The 19,956-nt window shown below is 36.1% G+C and overlaps 1 long non-coding RNA gene across 1 annotated transcript in view; it reads right to left on the minus strand.

The window, feature by feature from the left end:
• Window positions 1-565: 565 nt before the first annotated feature.
• Window positions 566-19,956, minus strand: part of LOC141153046 (uncharacterized) — a 66,995-nt gene continuing 47,604 nt past the window's right edge. Inside the window, exons 2-3 of the long non-coding RNA XR_012247222.1 lie at window positions 2,257-2,421; window positions 566-1,398 (exon numbers count right to left, since the gene is read on the minus strand). This is a non-coding gene — a long non-coding RNA (uncharacterized lncRNA). The remainder of the gene's footprint in view (window positions 1,399-2,256; window positions 2,422-19,956) is intronic.

Consider the following 19,956-nt stretch of genomic DNA (forward strand, 5'->3'; position numbering starts at 1 on the left):
ATATCGAGCATGATACGTCCTGAAAATAGAAATCGAAGGTCTAAGAAAAATTCCAGAATACCTGTTTGGTATGTCTCGCTCTCTAAATGGCAGGAGTGGGGGCCTGTTTGTCTATGTTGCTTTTTTTCCTTTTCTTTTTTTTTATTAACTCAATACTTGTGTAGGGGATTTCACAGACACACCTTTAGTGGAATGTATGTAATTTTTCCGTCTGTTTCTGTGCACCCCTGGGTACTCAAGGTACTAAATAAAGACAAAGTGTTGCTAAACAAGTTATAAGTATGTACAATTTATTAATATATTTAAATGAAAAAATGTGCCCTGATCTAAAAATATCAGTACCAATTTTAGGTCCCAGAAGGTCCCAGTTTAAGGACCTTTGACACAGGAAAAAGCTTCCTTTGTTGGAATGTGACCAGTGTTGTGTCTGAAAGGGGCTGGCTCATTTCAATAGCTAAGCCAGTCTCCTCCTCTGAGAAACTCCCATAAAAATGATAGGAGTTAAGGAGACAGCACAGCACAGCGAGCTACACTGTTTCCGTAAATTAGGAGTCCTAGAAATAGTATACCTGACTGTGCTACTATGTCTCCGGAACTCTCATTCATTTCTATAGGAGTTATGGAAACAGCATAGGTGACTAAGAGCCTATTTAATGGCTCAAAACGCATAGGAATCTTTCTGGAATACATATTGGATGCTTTTAATGTAATGGAAGTCAATGGGAAACGCTAGTATTTTTCCGGAAGACCCTAACATGAGGACTGGGGGACAGGAAAATCGCTGAGATGAATGGAAACGGTGCTCAAATGGCATGGGAACAGCATGGGGAAGACCCCTGGAAGCATCTCTGACTCCCAGGTCGCTGCTGGGAACGATGTTGTCAGAGTATTACTCCACTTTTACGAACTCACAATAGATTTGCATTAGATGCGGTAAATCCACAGTTAAAAAATCACATGCATTGTAAGTGCGTGTATGCAAGTGTTTTAACCTTGTTTAACCTAATAAATAATTTAAAAAAATGATGTGGGGTCCCCCTATTTTTGATGACCAGCCAAGATAAAGCAGACAGCTGCAGGCTTATATTATCAGGCTGGGAAGGTCCCTGGTTAAAAATACAAGCCCGCAGCTGCCCTAGAATTGGCACATCACATTAGATGCCCCAATTCTGGCACTTTGCCCCGGCTCTTCCCGATTGCACTGGTGCGGTGGTAATCAGGGCAATGATAGTTGGAGTTGCCATCACCCCCTGGGGTTTGTAATGGAGAGGTGTCTATCAGATACTCCCATTCCTAACCTAGTAATAAAAAATAACCAATTTTTTAAAAAAAAATGAAAATAATCCCATGCAGGTCCGCAGTAATCTAATATATCCGAAGTAGTCCAGAAAAGGATACCTGAAAGACATAAAAAGACAAATAAAAACAAGAGACCATTCACCAATTTATTACCCAAAATGTTGCCACACAGATCCGATGTAGTCCGCGTTCCTTGATTCTGTCTCCGGCACCTGTGAATAGCAGTAAAGTTCCTGCTGTTCACAGGCGCCAGGTAGTGGCTACAACGACCATCAGAGCTGCCGAGTCTTGAGCGTTGCGTCACTCCCCGGCGCCTGTGAATAGCGGTCACTTTACAGCTATTCACAGGTGCCGGAGACAGAATCAAGGAACGTGGACTACATTGGATCTGAGTGGCTCCCTCTTATAACAACTCTCCCTGAACTGCTTCCTGAGGACAGTGTGCTGAGCATCGCGTCACCGGAACTTATATAAGACCCGATGACGCAATGCGGCCGGCCAATCACAGTAATGCCAGTAGCCAACATGGCTACAGCATTACCAAGTATGGCAGGCAATCCCCGCATGTTTATTGGCTGTCTAACAGCTATGAAACATGTGGGGTGGGGACCTGAGCATGACGCTCAAGCACCTGTGACACTCAATCGAGTAACGAGCGTATCCGAGTACCCCGATGCTTGATCGAGAATCGAGTAGTGCCGAGCACACACGCTCATCACTATAATCTACACTACATATGATGTGGCCAAGAAGACGTTCAGTGACGATAACAGAGTATAAAGGAGCTACCAAATTTTGGGTTGTTTACCAATTCAATACAGAATTATAGCTAAATAATCCCCCAGGCACCTTCATCTTGGTATTTTTTCTATTTTGAAACCTTGAAATATCCTTCAGCTGTCAGGGCATGCTGATAGTTGGGGTTTCACAACAGGTGGAGAAAGTGCACCATCTTACCAGGAGTAAGCTGTCCTCCAAAACAACCATGTTCTTCTCTGAAGAAGGTCACTAATATAGTGGATGATCAGGATATCTCCAGATAGGTTTTGTTTTCTCCACGCTGTGTACAAGCTCTACTGCTTAATTCAGAATCTTTCTTCATTAAATGAGCCTCCCTATTTACTGACAACAGAGAAAGAACACTATAAATAATGTGTATTTGGAACCAGGTTCAAGATACATGTGATCAAATGGTATTTTAGTACTAAAACCGTGACATGTTCATACAATAACCTGAAACCAGCCCATCGGGAAGTCCTCACTCTATAGGTTGACTTTATTACAATCCATAATTTCCAGGCTGGGAGGTCTTGCCGGCTATTTTTATGTAAATATGTTTTAGGGGAAGTGGTAATCCATTTGGGTTGATCTTCTTCCAGAAAAAACAAGTTATCCCCTTTCTGTAGAATACGAGATAATTTGCTGATCACTGGTGGTCCGACGGCTGGGATCCTCACCGCTCTCAAGATCGGGACTTTGGAATCTCGTCTTGAGCAGAACAAAGGTGCATCAACTTGGCCTCTGCTCCATAGGACTTCCGGACAGAGCTGAGTGCTGTGGTTGACCATTCCTGGCAGTCCCATTGGCCGATTTAAGATGAGGCTGCAAAGCCCAGTTCCCAGAGCCCCAATTTCAGGATCTCTATGTGTCCAACCACTGGATGATCAGTGATTTTTTGAGAATACCCATTTAATTCAGAATATTGAGTGATCTGTTCCGGTTTAGAACATTGCCTACTTTCCTTCAATTTTTGAATTTTCATTTTGAAGTAGTAACATAAAGCGTATGAGCTCTAATCCAATGAAAAATCTGTAAGAGGAGCCCCAGCCATTATTTGCCATTTACAATACTGATGTCGTCTTTTGTGACTGTGTATGGACCTCCTCAAGCACCAATACTGAAGGGGCTGCTGTCACTTCCTCGACCCCTACATCTATGGAACGGGTTCTGTTACGAGTGAAATGTCGAAGACTTACGTAAAGTTTTGCATATTATCATCTTGCTGTGCATGAGGCTTCTCAGCTTTGCTCCGTGTATAATAACCATCAGTGTTGATTCCTTTATGCCCATATAAACTTTATGACCAGACAGATACACGGTATATCGCTGTGTACAGTGCAGCGTGCTGTAAATAGACAGGAATGTCTCTCATAACTTATGGTATGTGTGATGTTGATGAGACTTTGCATGAACATGTCATAATACCTGTTTGTGATACAGTAACCGAAGATTACTGTGACCTGCGTCTCCCACGCTATAGTCGGTCCTCCTGGTATAACAAGCACCGCAGCTCTTGGGCATTTTCAGACTTTTTTTTGCAGACTTTACACTTAACCTGGGTATGCCAGCACTGTGCATAAAGCATTGTAGATGTTCGTCAGCCAGGAAGGTGTGGACCATGAGGTTTGTGGACCTCATGTAGAAGGCTTCCTGTTCTCTGGTACTTGCCAACTTTTCATTTTTTTTTGTCCAGAATACGAGTAATTGTGCTGCGCTAAGCACACTGGCAAATTTTTATTTGCATGCTCCATTCCAACAGGCTACTACCCATTTCTGCTCCCTCACTAGACCTCTAGACTGGACTACTCAGTGTGTCAGCAAAATACATGATGGAAGAGCTAATTTTGTAGAAAGGTTACTGGAGAATTCTTTGGCAACCCAAGAGATTTGCTTCAAGAATCCGACTGGTCTCCCCTTTTTCCAGGAGCCTCTCAAACATTTTGGGAGCATTATCAAGTATGTTTTATCTTTACTGGAACATCTTATACCTTTGATGGCCATTGGCAGAATGATTGTTGGGCTGATCTATTGGCTAGCACTAGCAGTCATCTCTGCCATCGGTCCCACACAGGAGAAGACGTTTGGCCAAATGCTCATGTGTTCTCTATCAGAGAGCCTCCAGTGGCTTATCTTCAGGAGAACAAAAGGTTTAGCAGTACGAAATCAGACATGCTGAATCCTTAACTTCCGAGCAATCAACTGTCTGGAACTATCGACCGAACCCATCAATGTCAGCAGGTTCAGCGAACATTTTTCTAAAGTGTATGGTGCCTTAAGTGAACATCAGTAATGAGCTCAATATCTGCTCCCTGTAGATTGCAGCCTTTGGGCTCATCTCATTTGTGACCTGTTCTGAGTTATGGAAAATCATCGAAAATTAGATCACCAAGCAGTGGTCAAACTGCTAGTCAGAACTGTGAGATATTGGATCAAGGGTCAGTGTCAATCATAGAGACAACCAGCAGACACATAGCCCCCCTAAAAAATAACTTTTATTAATAATCTCTAAAAAGGACCTAAAAGTCCATAGACAAACAACAATAATACTCTAAATGATAGGACATATAGAATCAGGTAATACACCGACCGGGAGGGAATACAGATTCAAGCTGTCCCTGTTATGTCCCTAAATCCTGTCCCTACCTGACAGCGGAGGTTGGCACCCTAATTTGTACTTCGTGGCGCCCCCGCTCAACGTCGGTATCCCTAATGTCCCTACAAGGACCCTTGTCTTAAATTAAACAAAACCACAATAGTGAGAAAGGGTAGAAAAAGTGAACGTATAAATACAGAAGCCGATAATAGGTCAATGATTATAGATGGCCAAATTCATTTGGTCGGGTAAACATAAATGCTCTAGGGTAAAGGAGCACAGTGCTTGTTTCTCCATAGCCAAAACAAATCTAATAGCAGCCAGAGCAATCAAATATGGACACATGCTACACTTTGATAGTCCAGCTATATACCTCAAAAGGGGGCTCAGAAAGCAAAATCCCACCCAGGTAGATGTCTCCCCATACATCAAATGGAATTTAAGTATTGGTATTTGAAAAAGCATAATATCTATATCAAAGTATCAGGTCCAGACTCTGTCTGTCATAGATGTGCATAATAGTAGACAGAAAGAAGGACACTTATCATTATTAGTCCCTATACCTTTTCAAAGAGAGACACTCATCATTATTAGTCCCTATTCCTTTTCAAAAGACCAGAAAATGGCAATCAGAATATACATTTTCATTAGTAAAAAAACAATAACACTAAAACCTTAATGGTCCCCAATTCCAGCAGTCAGAAAGTAGATATCATTAGTAAGTAAAAAAATGACACTTATCCTTAGTAGTCCCAACGCGTTTCCCCCTAGTTTCCACCAGGGTTCATCAGGGGATCTGGGGAAGACCTCAATCCCTCACCCCAGATTGCCAGACAATGCTGCATGTGCCTTTGGGCTCATCTCATTTGTGACCTGTTCTGAGTTATGGAAAATCATCGAAAATTAGATCACCAAGCAGTGGTCAAACTGCTAGTCAGAACTGTGAGATATTGGATCAAGGGTCAGTGTCAATCATAGGAACCTAAGCAAGCCCAAGATCTAAGCCTGTTCAACAGAGGTCCAAATATGATCATCAGGAGCTTCATTATCAAAAAAAGTTCTTAGTTTATGTAGTGTAGGTCGAACCAAAATAGCATAAGCCCTCATAGGTTAACCCAGTTGGGTATTAGGCCATAATAGACCAGGACTGCTTGAGCCTAAGAGTATGAAAACCACGGCACTCACTTCAATTGCCAATATTTTGGTCTCCCCCAGACCTTAGTCATAGCCTATATACTTTAGCTTTTAGCAGATGTTTGTAGCCAAAGAGTCATCAAATCCACCTTCTTATTTAGATTGTCCAAGTACATGATTGTTCTACTGTGATATATATTTGGAGTGTCTGTAGCCTAGGCCAGCTGAAGCATCACCTGGATTATTTACAGAAGGGTGTACTGTATATGACAATAAAATCCTTGGTGACCAAGCCTATGGACTATCGGTGGAGTATTTTATGGTGCATATATAAAATCTCAAAGACTGTACTTCCCGATATGATGCCTATCTTGTAAAGGTCATGGCATACCATTAAAGCGTCATCTCCATGCGGTACAGTATTGATAAAGTTACTTTGTGATATGCTGCTACGCGGAAGTCAAATATTTGTATATTGTATTTGCCGCTCCCACGGCAGTAGTGTCAAGAATATATTGTATAATCTGACGAAGTGATGACTTTCTTACCTTCCATCAATCTTTATCTACTGTTTTTCTCCTTAGTTTCTATACATCTCATTAGGCGAAACTTAAATGAGACAACCACTTAAAATTGCCTCGCAAGGGAAGAAACATAAAGTATATAGGATTTGAGGAAATTGAAAACTTATTATGGTCAATGTTAGAGGGTGGTTTTCAGGTGGTCATATGAAAAGGTTGTATGTATGTATTATTATCTATGAAAGTAGACTCTAATAAGAAGATAAAGTCCCCTCATCCATACCACAAAAAGATATTTTCATTTTCGTTTTCTATCTTGGTGTTCTTCATTATTTTCTCCTACTCAATTCTGATAAGTAATCCATGGCCTACTGATATTTCTAGTTATTGACACATCAGGTACTGACACCAGATCTCCTGAAGAATACAGAAATCCAGTGTCTTTACCAGCAGATCATTAAAATTGGTGTAGGGGCATACTTATCTATAACAGTAACATATTTGATGATAATCATTCAATCTATCAGATTTGGTTTTGGTAAGAGTGTGAAAAATATGTTAGAGGCCCCTCAATGGCTACAGAAAATAAGTGGTGAAGGCCCCTAAATTGTGGCGGTCCCTAGGTGAAGGAAGATGATAGGTGATGAAGAACTGTAGTTGGCGAAGGCCCTATGGTTGTTGAGTAGGATACGTGGAAAAAGCCCCTGAATAGTGAAGAACTGTAGATAGTGGAAGCTCCTAGGTGGTGGAAGATGATAGGTGATAAAGGACTGTAGTTAGTGAAGTCTCCAGAGTTACACAGTAGGACAGGTGGAGAAAGCCCCGAAATAGTGAAGAACTGTAGATGTTGGAGGCTCTTTTGGGTTGAAAAATGATAGCTGATAAAGGACTATACTTGATGAAAGTTCTGGTATCGTGCAATAGAATATGTGTAAAAAATCCCTGAATAATGAAGAACTGTAGATGGTGGAAACCTCCATGGGTTGAATGGCAATAGTTGATGATATCTATAGTTGGTGAAGGCTCTACGGTCAAGGTGGTAGAATAGGTCGGATAAAACCCCTGAATAGTGAAGAACTGTAGATTGTGGAAGATGACTGTAGTATACAAAGGATGATAGGTGGTTGATGTCCCTGAACAGTGAAGAATTGTAGATGGTGGAAGCCTCATGGGTTGGAAGATGATAGGTGATGGAGGACTGTAGTTGGTGAAATCTCCTGGTTCGAAGAGCAGGATGAGTGGTGGAGGCCCATGAAAAGTGAAGAATTGTAGATGTTGGAAGACCCTAGGTGATGGAAGACTATAATTGATGAAGGCCCCAGGGTCGCAGAATAGGATTGCAGGTTGAAGCCACTGAAAAATGAAGAACTGTAGATAGTGAAAATCCCTTTGAGTTGGAAGATGATAGGTGGTGGTGGACTGTAGTTGGTGAAGACACCTTGGTCACAGAATAGGATAGGTGGTAGAGGCCGTTGGGTAGTAAGTTGATTTGTCATTCAGATTTCTAGAACCAAGGATGACAACCTTGGCAGAAGCAACTCAAAAACATTCACTACAGATTATTTTTTATTTTGGTAAATAATGTTCTGTAATAGTCTTAAATGTTAGATGTTTTTATGAATTTGTGTATTGCTGCAACAATATATTTATCATCTAACTTTTGATTAAATCGTCCGTGTTTGACCGTCTGTAGGTTGATGGGTTAGCCTTGGCCAAATGGAAAACTACTTGACTAATTCATTGCTGAACTCGAGAGAGAGACACTTTCTGCTTTTTGGACAAGCCTGTGCTGACTTATCATGTAGGAACACTTGGTTTTACAATTTCCTGACATAGATGGAAGTCGATACTGAAGGGGAGTCTCCGGTCACTGCACAAAACCACAAGTCTCAATTTCACCTCGACGTCTTAGTCTATTTCCTCACACCCTAAACACTCATTTATAGGTTTCAGTGTTTCCTAACCATTGATTAATAACCCTTGTCTTTAAAAAACGTCCAGCAAAAGATTTACGTGAACACAATCCATTAGAATCAATTATGAATGCAAATTTGGTGTTATTGGCAATTGACATCCCGGCTATATCCATGGTCAATTTTTGTGGGAAAAACTTCTGAAGCTTGTGGATGAGATTTATAAATTCTCACCCATTTGACTTCTCAAGTTTTTATACTTTTTATCATTAACCTTAATTTTGAGTCTAACATCCCTTCAAATACTCTCCTCACTTTAACTAAAAATGTATATTGGCCTGCACCCACTGTTTTGACCTTTTTCTGACTTAAAATTACTGCAAACAAGTGATATCAAAGATTTTGGAACTTTGTGGCATTAAGAGCTAATAATTTCAATCCTCCCCCACACCCAGTGCTGTTGATACATCACTTGGAACAATGGAGGCTGTTTTGGCAGGACACCAACATCTACAATGGAGTACGGTAGACTCAGTTATGATAAACCAGAATAGCAGAAATGAGTTACACCGGAGATACAGAGGTAGCATGAGTCCAGCAATATAGTACAGTTAACCCAGCAATATAGCAGAGCTGCGTTTGTAAGAGAGTCCAAAATAAAACTGGCACAACGATAAAACACAGTTACAAATATAGCAGAGAGTTAGTCTGTAGTATAGCAGAGTTCATCAGTAATATTGCAGAGCTGGGTTTGTCACATAGTCTTAAAAAAAGTTAGCCAACAGTATAGCAGAGTTGCCCAGTGAAGTAACAAAGCTGGGTTTTTCACGTGGTTCTAGAGCTCAAACAGTACAATGGTAGCAGCAAGGATGCCAACTACCTGAATACTCAAGCAGCAAACTGCTGTCAGAGCCTGACTATATGGCTGAGAGAATGATATCACTGAAGAGGAAAACTGGTGACTCCATGAGGAATAGAGGGACAGATGACTTAGTGTCTGGGGCTGGACCTTGGAGACTCGAGTTACAAGTAGTAGTTTGAGTATTACCTATGCAGATTCCAAAATGGCTCATGGCAACTTTTTCCTATTATCGTGGTCACCTCAGACTTCAGCTATTTGAGGGCTACTTCAGATCTCCATATCAAACCCATTAAAATACTTTCTGGCTTTGTCAGAAATTACATTTTTAGCTTTATTGAAACACATGAATCAACTCCATATTTGTGGTGTGATAGTTTGAGTAGGTGATGGTTAAAAAAAAGCCCAGAGTGCTACATACGGTAGGTCATAATTGGTTCCATTTCCATTTTGGATATTTTGATGGGCAACCGGACACTGAATCTTAAAATGAATTTTATAAATGTCTGTTAGAGATGACCCAGTGATGACATTGGTTTCATTATTTCTGTTTTGTAGGAAAGTGTGGTAATGTATGTTCTTTTCTGGCGGTGATGCCACAATCATTGATAATGATCAGAATAAACTTACATATCGCGTAAAGAAGGAAATGACACAAATCCACTGTATTCAGCAGAATCACACAATACCACAGAATCTGACGTAGGTGACGCTTGTTTATATGTAAGATTAATAGACGTGCCATTCCAATCACAACTTTTTAGGCCATCACTTCAGTTTAGTTTATGTTGGCCATGTTCTGGCTGAGCTGGTGAGGTGGATTTCCTGTAAGTTGGATGACAAGCACAGACCAGAGGCGTTGGTACAGTGAAGTACAGTAGAGTTGGACAGTACATGGAACAGCAGTGTTGGATATACTGGTTAGTATTTGGAACTGCATAATGGCATGGAACAGTGGAGCTGGATATGCTGAGCAGTAGAAGGAACAGCAGAGCTGGGTAGGCTGAACTGCACATACAACAAAGTAGAAAAGTGGAGCTGGAAATGATGAGCAGCAAATGGAACAGAAGAGCTATGTAAACTGAACGGCATATGGAACATTGAAACCAGATATGATGAGCAGCATGCGGAATAATGTGTAACAGAGGAGCTGAATAGGCTGGACGGCATAGTGAACTTCAGGGAACAGCAGAGCTAGATATGCAGGACGGCCCCTAAGAATAGCAGAGCCGAGCATGAAGACAGGCTCCTTTTGAACAGCAGAACCATGTATGCGGACAGGCAACTTGTAACATTAAGTGCTGAGTATATGACAAGGAATAGCAAAGCTGAATATGAGGACAAGCACCTTGGAACAGTAGAGCTGAGTATGTGACTAGGCACCTTAGAACTGCAGAACCAAATATGTGGACAGGCAACCTGGAGTAAGAGTAGAGGCTCAGCTAAGAAGACAGCACTGCGGTAGCATAATGGACTGACTACCTGAATAATCAGGTGCCATGCCGCTGCCTGATCTGATCTACAAAGGCCTAGGCAAGTGAAATCAGAGGGGCGCTGCAAGTTACAATAGAAACCCAAAGCACCGTATAAGAGAGGGAGATGGCTGCCGTGGAAGAAAGAAACAGAACCTAGCGCCGGAGCCGGGACAGGCCCTTCATACTGGTTCAATGGAAGAGAAAAGATTCACACCCCTGTCCTTCACTTGACATAACATTATGAACTTTTACATTTGACAAAGGTTCTGCTAGTTTTAAATTGAGGCGTGCTGGGATATTATAATGAAATACTTCTCATTCATAGAATTCTCACAAGTCCGTATCCTTTTACCATATATAAGAAGCAAAGGAGCTTTAAGGAAATACTGAAAAATGTCCAGGAAATAATGGCTAAAATACAGAATATCTTATTACTTGCTGATTTCCTGGTTTTCTAATTTATCAAATGTCAGAAATATGACACCAAGCGCAAATCCAGACTGAACATGAAAATGAAATGCAATCTAGATACACATATCCGCCACGCTATTCAGGGCTATATTCTTGTGCATATATGGATGTATTAGCAGTTATATTCTTGTGCATATATGGATGTATTAGCAGTTATATTCTTGTACATAGGAGCAGTATTATAGTAGTTATATTCTTGTACATAGAGGGCAGTATTATAGTAGTTATATTCTTGTACATAGGAGCGGTATTATAGTAGTTATATTCTTGTACATAGGAGCAGTATTATAGTAGTTAAATTCTTGTACATAGAGGGCAGTATTATAGTAGTTATATTCTTGTACATAGGAGCAGTATTATAGTAGTTATATTCTTGTACATAGGGGGCAGTATTATAGTAGTTATATTCTTGTACATAGGAGCAGTATTATAGTAGTTATATTCTTGTACGTAGGATCAGTATTATAGTAGTTATATTCTTGTATATAGCGGCAGTATTATACTAGTTATATTCTTGTACATAGGGGCAGTATTATAGTGGTTATATTCTTGTACATAGGAGCAGTATTATAGTAGTTATATTCTTGTATATAGTGGCAGTATTATAGTAGTTATATTCTTGTACATAGGAGCAGTATTATAGTAGTTATATTCTTGTACATAGGGAGCAGTATTATAGTAGTTATATTCTTGTATATAGCGGCAATATTATAGTAGTTATATTCTTGTACATAGGAGCAGTATTATAGTAGTTATATTCTTGTACATAGGGAGCAGTATTATAGTAGTTATATTCTTGTATATAGCGGCAGTATTATAGTAGTTATATTCTTGTACATAGGAGTAGTATTATAGTAGTTATATTCTTGTACATAGGGGCAGTATTATAGTACTTATATTCTTGTACATAAGAGCAGTATTATAGTAGTTATATTCTTGTACATAGGAGCAGTATTATAGTGGTTATATTCTTGTACATAGGAGCAGTATTATAGTAGTTATATTCTTGTATATAGCGGCAGTATTATAGTAGTTATATTCTTGTACATAGGGGCAGTATTATAGTAGTTATATTCTTGTACATATGGGACAGTATTATAGTAGTTATATTCTTGTACATAGGAGCAGTATTATAGTAGTTATATTCTTGTACATAGGAGCAGTATTATAGTAGTTATATTCTTGTACATAGGGGCAGTATTATAGTAGTTATATTCTTGTACATAGGAGCGGTATTATAGTAGTTATATTCTTGTACATAGGAGCAGTATTATAGTAGTTATATTCTTGTACATAGGAGCAGTATTATAGTAGTTATATTCTTGTACATAGGGAGCAGTATTATAGTAGTTATACTCTTGTATATAGCGGCAGTATTATAGTAGTTATATTCTTGTACATAGGGGCAGTATTATAGTGGTTATATTCTTGTACATAGGAGCAGTATTATAGTAGTTATATTCTTGTATATAGCGGCAGTATTATAGTAGTTATATTCTTATACATAGGGGCAGTATTATAGTAGTTATATTCTTGTACATAAGAGCAGTATTATAGTGGTTATATTCTTGTACATAGGAGCAGTATTATAGTAGTTATATTCTTGTATATAGGAGCAGTATTATAGTAGTTATATTCTTGTATATAGGAGCAGTATTATAGTAGTTATATTCTTGTACATAGGAGCGGTATTATAGTAGTTATATTCTTGTACATAGGGGCAGTATTATAGTAGTTATATTCTTGTACATAGGAGCAGTATTATAGTAGTTATATTCTTGTACATAGGAGCAGTATTATAGTAGTTATATTCTTGTACATAGGGAGCAGTATTATAGTAGTTATATTCTTGTATATACCGGCAGTATTATAGTAGTTATATTCTTGTACATAGGGGCAGTATTATAGTAGTTATATTCTTGTATATAGCGGCAGTATTATAGTAGTTATATTCTTGTACATAGGGGCAGTATTATAGTAGTTATATTCTTGTACATAAGAGCAGTATTATAGTGGTTATATTCTTGTACATAGGAGCAGTATTATAGTAATTATATTCTTGTATATAGGAGCAGTATTATAGTAGTTATATTCTTGTATATAGCGGCAGTATTATAGTAGTTATATTCTTGTACATAGGGGCAGTATTATAGTAGTTATATTCTTGTACATAAGGGACAGTATTATAGTAGTTATATTCTTGTACATAGGAGCAGTATTATGGTAGTTATATTCTTGTACATAGGGAGCAGTATTATAGTAGTTATATTCTTGTACATAGGGGCAGTATTATAGTAGTTATATTCTTGTACATAGGAGCGGTATTATAGTAGTTATATTCTTGTACATAGGAGCAATATTATAGTAGTTATATTCTTGTACATAGGAGCAGTTTTATAGTAGTTATATTCTTGTACTACATAGAGAGCAGTATTATAGTAGTTATATGCTTGTACATAGGAGCAGTATCATAGTAGTTATATTCTTGTACATAGGAGCGGTATTATGGTAGTTATATTCTTATACATAGGAGCAATATTATAGTAGTTATATTCTTGTACATAGGAGGCAGTATTATAGTAGTTATATTCTTGTACATAGGGGGCAGTATTATAGTAGTTATATTCTTGTACTACATAGAGAGCAGTATTATAGTAGTTATATTCTTGTACATAGGAGCAGTATCATAGTAGTTATATTCTTGTACATAGGGGGCAGTATTATAGTAGTTATATTCTTGTACATAGGGGCAGTATTATAGTAGTTATATTCTTGTACATATGGGACAGTATTATAGTAGTTATATTCTTGTACATAGGAGCAGTATTATGATAGTTATATTCTTGTACATAGGGAGCAGTATTATAGTAGTTATATTCTTGTACATAGGGGCAGTATTATAGTAGTTATATTCTTGTACATAGGAGCGGTATTATAGTAGTTATATTCTTGTACATAGGAGCAATATTATAGTAGTTATAGTCTTGTACATAGGGGCAGTATTATAGTAGTTATATTCTTGTACATAAGAGCAGTATTATAGTAGTTATATTCTTGTACATAGGGAGCAGTATTATAGTAGTTATATTCTTGTATATAGCGGCAGTATTATAGTAGTTATATTCTTGTACATAGGGGCAGTATTATAGTAGTTATATTCTTGTATATAGCGGCAGTATTATAGTAGTTATATTCTTGTACATAGGGGCAGTATTATAGTAGTTATATTCTTGTACATAAGAGCAGTATTATAGTGGTTATATTCTTGTACATAGGAGCAGTATTATAGTAGTTATATTCTTGTATATAGCGGCAGTATTATACTAGTTATATTCTTGTACATAGGGGCAGTATTATAGTAGTTATATTCTTGTACATATGGGACAGTATTATAGTAGTTATATTCTTGTACATAGGAGCAGTATTATAGTAGTTATATTCTTGTACATAGGGAGCAGTATTATAGTAGTTATATTCTTGTACATAGGGGCAGTATTATAGTAGTTATATTCTTGTACATAGGAGCGGTATTATAGTAGTTATATTCTTGTACATAGGAGCAGTATTATAGTAGTTATATTCTTGTACATAGGAGCAGTATTATAGTAGTTATATTCTTGTATATAGGGAGCAGTATTATAGTAGTTATATTCTTGTATATAGCGGCAGTATTATAGTAGTTATATTCTTGTACATAGGGGCAGTATTATAGTGGTTATATTCTTGTACATAGGAACAGTATTATAGTAGTTATATTCTTGTATATAGCGGCAGTATTATAGTAGTTATATTCTTGTACATAGGGGCAGTATTATAGTAGTTATATTCTTGTACATAAGGGACAGTATTATAGTAGTTATATTCTTGTACATAGGAGCAGTATTATGGTAGTTATATTCTTGTACATAGGGAGCAGTATTATAGTAGTTATATTCTTGTACATAGGGGCAGTATTATAGTAGTTATATTCTTGTACATAGGAGCGGTATTATAGTAGTTATATTCTTGTACATAGGAGCAATATTATAGTAGTTATATTCTTGTACATAGGAGCAGTTTTATAGTAGTTATATTCTTGTACTACATAGAGAGCAGTATTATAGTAGTTATATTCTTGTACATAGGAGCAGTATCATAGTAGTTATATTCTTGTACATAGGAGCGGTATTATGGTAGTTATATTCTTGTACATAGGAGCAATATTATAGTAGTTATATTCTTGTACATAGGAGGCAGTATTATAGTAGTTATATTCTTGTACATAGGGGGCAGTATTATAGTAGTTATATTCTTGTACTACATAGAGAGCAGTATTATAGTAGTTATATTCTTGTACATAGGAGCAGTATCATAGTAGTTATATTCTTGTACATAGGGAGCAGTATTATAGTAGTTATATTCTTGTACATAGGGGCAGTATTATAGTAGTTATATTCTTGTACATATGGGACAGTATTATAGTAGTTATATTCTTGTACATAGGAGCAGTATTATGGTAGTTATATTCTTGTACATAGGGAGCAGTATTATAGTAGTTATATTCTTGTACATAGGGGCAGTATTATAGTAGTTATATTCTTGTACATAGGAGCGGTATTATAGTAGTTATATTCTTGTACATAGGAGCAATATTATAGTAGTTATATTCTTGTACATAGGGGCAGTATTATAGTAGTTATATTCTTGTACATAAGAGCAGTATTATAGTAGTTATATTCTTGTACATAGGGAGCAGTATTATAGTAGTTATATTCTTGTATATAGCGGCAGTATTATAGTAGTTATATTCTTGTACATAGGGGCAGTATTATAGTAGTTATATTCTTGTATATAGCGGCAGTATTATAGTAGTTATATTCTTGTACATAGGGGCAGTATTATAGTAGTTATATTCTTGTACATAAGAGCAGTATTATAGTGGATATATTCTTGTACATAGGAGCAGTATTATAGTAGTTATATTATTGTATATAGCGGCAGTATTATAGTAGTTATATTCTTGTACATAGGGGCAGTATTATAGTAGTTATATTCTTGTACATATGGGACAGTATTATAGTAGTTATATTCTTGTACATAGGAGCAGTATTATAGTAGTTATATTCTTTTACATAGGGAGCAGTATTATAGTAGTTATATTCTTGTACATAGGGGCAGTATTATAGTAGTTATATTCTTGTACATAGGAGCGGTATTATAGTAGTTATATTCTTGTACATAGGAGCAGTATTATAGTAGTTATATTCTTGTACATAGGAGCAGTATTATAGTAGTTATATTCTTGTATATAGGGAGCAGTATTATAGTAGTTATATTCCTGTATATAGCGGCAGTATTACAGTAGTTATATTCTTGTACATAGGGGCAGTATTATAGTGGTTATATTCTTGTACATAGGAGCAGTATTATAGTAGTTATATTCTTTTATATAGCGGCAGTATTATAGTAGTTATATTCTTGTACATAGGGGCAGTATTATAGTAGTTATATTCTTGTACATAAGAGCAGTATTATAGTGGTTATATTCTTGTACATAGGAGCAGTATTATAGTAGTTATATTCTTGTATATAGGAGCAGTATTATAGTAATTATATTCTTGTATATAGGAGCAGTATTATAGTAGTTATATTCTTGTATATAGCGGCAGTATTATAGTAGTTATATTCTTGTACATAGGGGCAGTATTATAGTAGTTATATTCTTGTACATATGGGACAGTATTATAGTAGTTATATTCTTGTACATAAGAGCAGTATTATGGTAGTTATATTCTTGTACATAGGGAGCAGTATTATAGTAGTTATATTCTTGTACTACATAGAGAGCAGTATTATAGTAGTTATATTCTTGTACTTAGGAGCAGTATCATAGTAGTTATATTCTTGTACATAGGGGGCAGTATTATAGTAGTTATATTCTTGTACATAGGGGCAGTATTATAGTAGTTATATTCTTGTACATAGGGGGCAGTATTATCGTAGTTACATTCTTGTACATAGGAGCAGTATTATAGCAGTTATATTCTTGTACATGGGGCAATATTATAGTAGTTATATTCTTGTACATAAGAGCAGTATTATAGTGGTTATATTCTTGTACATAGGAGCAGTATTATAGTAGTTATATTCTTGTATATAGGAGCAGTATTATAGTAGTTATATTCTTGTATATAGGAGCAGTATTATAGAAGTTATATTCTTGTATATAGCGGCAGTATTATAGTAGTTATATTCTTGTACATAGGGGCAGTATTATAGTAGTTATATTCTTGCACATATGGGACAGTATTATAGTAGTTATATTCTTGTACATAGGAGCAGTATTATGGTAGTTATATTCTTGTACATAGGGAGCAGTATTATAGTAGTTATATTCTTGTACATAGGGGCAGTATTATAGTAGTTATATTCTTGTACATAGGAGCGGTATTATAGTAGTTACATTCTTGTACATAGGAGCAATATTATAGTAGTTATATTCTTGTACATAGGAGCGGTATTATAGTAGTTATATTCTTGTACATAGGAGCAGTATCATAGTAGTTATATTCTTGTACATAGGGGGCAGTATTATAGTAGTTATATTCTTGTACATAGGGGCAGTATTATAGTAGTTATATTCTTGTACATAGGGGGCAGTGTTATCGTAGTTATATTCTTGTACATAGGAGCAGTATTATAGCAGTTATATTCTTGTACATGGGGCAGTATTGTAGTAGTTATATTCTTGTACATAGGAGCAGTATTATAATAGTTATATTCTTGTACATAGGAGCAGTATTATAGTAGTTATATTCTTGTATATAGGAGCAGTATTATAATAATTATATTCTTGTACATAGGAGCAGTATTATGGTGGTTATATTCTTGTACATAGGAGCAGTATTATAGTAGTTATATTCTTGTACATAGGAGCAGTATTATAGTAGTTATATTCTTGTACATAGGGAGCAGTATTATAGTAGTTATATTCTTGTACATAGGGGCAGTATTATAGTAGTTATATTCTTGTACATAGGAGCGGTATTATAGTAGTTATATTCTTGTACATAGGAGCAGTATTATAGTAGTTATATTCTTGTACATAGGAGCAGTATTATAGTAGTTATATTCTTGTACTACATAGAGAGCAGTATTATAGTAGTTATATTCTTGTACATAGGTGCAGTATTATAGTAGTTATATTCTTGTACATAGGGGGCAGTATTATAGTAGTTATATTCTTTTACATAGGGGGCAGTATTATAGTAGTTATATTCTTGTACATAGGGGGCAGTATTATCGTAGTTATATTCTTGTATATAGGAGCAGTATTATAGTAGTTATATTCTTGTACATAGGGGCAGTATTATAGTTGTTATATTCTTGTACATAGGGGGCAGTATTATCGTAGTTCTATTCTTGTACATAGGAGCAGTATTATAGCAGTTATATTCTTGTACATGGGGCAGTATTATAGTAGTTATATTCTTGTACATAGGAGCAGTATTATAGTAGTTATATTCTTGTACATAGGAGCAGTATTATAATAGTTATATTCTTGTACATAGGAGCAGTATTATAGTAGTTATATTCTTGTATATAGGAGCAGTATTATAATAGTTATATTCTTGTACATAGGAGCAGTATTATAGTAGTTATATTCTTGTACATAGGAGCAGTATTATAGTAGTTATATTCTTGTATATAGGGGCAGTATTATAGTAGTTATATTCTTGTACATAGGAGCGGTATTATAGTAGTTATATTCTTGTACATAGGAGCAGTATTATAGTAGTTATATTCTTGTACATAGGAGCAGTATTATAGTAGTTATATTCTTGTACATAGGGAGCAGTATTATAGTAGTTATATTCTTGTATATAGCGGCAGTATTATATTAGTTATATTCTTGTACATAGGAGCAGTATTATAGTGGTTATATTCTTGTACATAGGAGCAGTATTATAGTAGTTATATTCTTGTATATAGCGGCAGTATTATAGTAGTTATATTCTTGTACATAGGAGCAGTATTATAGTAGTTATATTCTTGTACATTAATGCAGTATTATAGTGGTTATATTCTTGTACATAGGAGCAGTATTATAGTAGTTATATTCTTGTATATAGGAGCAGTATTATAGTAGTTATATTCTTGTATATAGGAGCAGTATTATAGTAGTTATATTCTTGTATATAGCGGCAGTATTATAGTAGTTATATTCTTGTACATAGTGGCAGTATTATAGTAGTTATATTCTTGTACATATGGGACAGTATTATAGTAGTTATATTCTTGTACATAGGAGCAGTATTATGGTAGTTATATTCTTGTACATTGGGGCACTATTATAGTAGTTATATTCTTGTACATAGGAGCGGTATTATAGTAGTTATATTCTTGTACATAGGAGCAATATTATAGTAGTTATATTCTTGTACATAGGAGCAGTATTATAGTAGTTATATTCTTGTACTACATAGAGAGCAGTATTATAGTAGTTATATTCTTGTACATAGGAGCAGTATCATAGTAGTTATAGTCTTGTACATAGGGGGCAGTATTGTAGTAGTTATATTCTTGTACATAGGGGCAGTATTATAGTAGTTATATTCTTGTACATAGGGGGCAGTATTATCGTAGTTATATTCTTGTACATAGGAGCAGTATTATAGCAGTTATATTCTTGTACATAGGAGCAGTATTATAGTAGTTATATTCTTGTACATAGGAGCAATATTATAGTAGTTATATTCTTGTACATAGGAGCAGTATTATAGTAGTTATATTCTTGTACATAGGAGCAGTATTATAGTAGTTATATTCTTGTACATAGGAGCAATATTATAGTAGTTATATTCTTGTACATAGGAGCAGTATTATAGTAGTTATATTCTTGTACTACATAGAGAGCAGTATTATAGTAGTT

This window comes from Phyllobates terribilis, unplaced genomic scaffold (assembly GCF_046119375.1).
Source record: "Phyllobates terribilis strain yellow unplaced genomic scaffold, ASM4611937v1 Scaffold_7__3_contigs__length_470593459, whole genome shotgun sequence".
Taxonomy (NCBI): Eukaryota; Metazoa; Chordata; class Amphibia; order Anura; family Dendrobatidae; genus Phyllobates; species Phyllobates terribilis.